This window comes from Opisthorchis viverrini, assembly GCF_000715545.1.
Source record: "Opisthorchis viverrini unplaced genomic scaffold opera_v5_137, whole genome shotgun sequence".
NCBI lineage: Eukaryota > Metazoa > Platyhelminthes > Trematoda > Opisthorchiida > Opisthorchiidae > Opisthorchis > Opisthorchis viverrini.
The window spans coordinates 1198510-1200290 of record NW_008751790.1 but is presented as its reverse complement, the minus strand read 5'-3'; positions in this window follow the sequence as shown (position 1 = coordinate 1200290).

The window sequence follows — 1781 nt, the reverse complement described above, 5'->3', positions numbered from 1 at the left end:
TCGATGTCTTCGGAGCATTGCCCGAATCTGGTAGGAACACCAGATCAGCAATGCTGAAGTACGTCGAATGGTATTCGGGAGAAATAACTCACCCTCGACAGATGAACTAACCACACTGCACAGATTGCGCTGGCTTGGCCACTTGCTGCGTATGCCAGTCGACCGACTTCCTCGAAGGGCTCTTTTCACCCAACCATGTGAAGGGTGGAAGAGAGCCAGTGTACTACGAATATGCGGTTCTTACAGCTTACAATGATGAGTGATGAGCATGGAATGATGAAGCTCATATAAACATCAAATACACAACATTCGAACATGGCGTCATAAAACGTATCTTTTTGGTGTCGGAGTTGAAGTCCGTTTGGATGTAGGCAGGCATGACAAACAGAAAATTACCAAATTCTTACCTGCGAGGATTTCTCACTTGCGCGTCATCCGGCGCCGACATCCTCAGGTATCTTGAGATCAATCTTCAAGTCTCCACGCTTAGTCTTTCTGGCTGCTTTCAATGTTCGTACTCTGAAGCAAGCAGGACAAAAAGCTGCTCTTGTTCTCACACTGGACTTGCTTGGAATTGATGTGTGCCGTGTATCAGAAGCATGAATTCAAGATGCAAGCACGTTGGTTAAGATAACCGCCACATCGCCTTTTGCTCGCTTCCGATCTAGTGCTCTATAGGCTCCTGCGGTAGGCTGTGCAGGGTTCGGTATTGACTTGCGTTAGTGAGTGGAAGAATCCTTGCTTGACTGGATATTCGTCGATAGTCGCTCGTTTGCCGTTCGCCTCGCAACGTCTGTGAAGTAGTCGTACAAGCGGTAATTTAATCGTTGTCCGTTTGTCGTGTCTGGTTGCGCTCCAACCGAGTTTAGCTCTGACACCATCAAAGACAGGTTTTATGATGCCCTGATTTCCTTGTTGCAGCGATCTTGAAGCTCGGATATCCTTGTTTCCAGGGGCCTGAATGCACATGTGGGTGGGCTTAGCGTATCTGGTACTTGTATCTGGACGTACGGACAGTGGTGAACGTTGTTTCAGCTATGTGCTGAGCGCAGGCCGTTTTTATACAGTATTTACTTCCGAGATAGCCGAAATAGTCTAACCACATGGTTTCCTTCAAACCATGCCACCCACGAACTCATCACGCTGCCATCACATACCGATGCTGCTCGTTTTGGAACACATTTGTAGATTTCTACCACGTGCCCACCCGGAGTCGCTTCTCCCTTCGTTTTCCGGGGACGCGCAGGGTTCAGATAAGTCACTTGGTAACTGAGAAACAGACAGATCCGGATGTCAGATGAATTTACCAGAGTCTTATTCTAAAGTTCATCATCACCATCGTCATCGACAGCATGAGGTTCAGATAACTTGGTAACTGAGAAACAGACAGATTCGGATGTCAGATGAATTTACCAGAGTCTTATTCTAAAGTTCATCATCACCATCCATCGCGACAGCATGACATCAGTGTTCAACACCAACGCTTCACTGCCGTACAACCATGACTTATTTGAAAGCCCTATTATAAAGAAAAGAGTAAAGGTGGACGGAGGAGGGACTTAGTATTAGCTTAACACAATCATTCCGAGGTGCCTACACCTCCAGACATTCACTCAGGCAATCTGGATAGAAACTGACAACAGGAACGCCACTGATATCGGTTGGCAGCCATATATTGTAGTGTCTCCAACCAGGCACAATGAGGATCACGCGGTCCCCATCCGGGAAGGCGAGTAGCACCGACAGCACCCAAGCGTTTCGTGATCTCCTTCATACTCCTC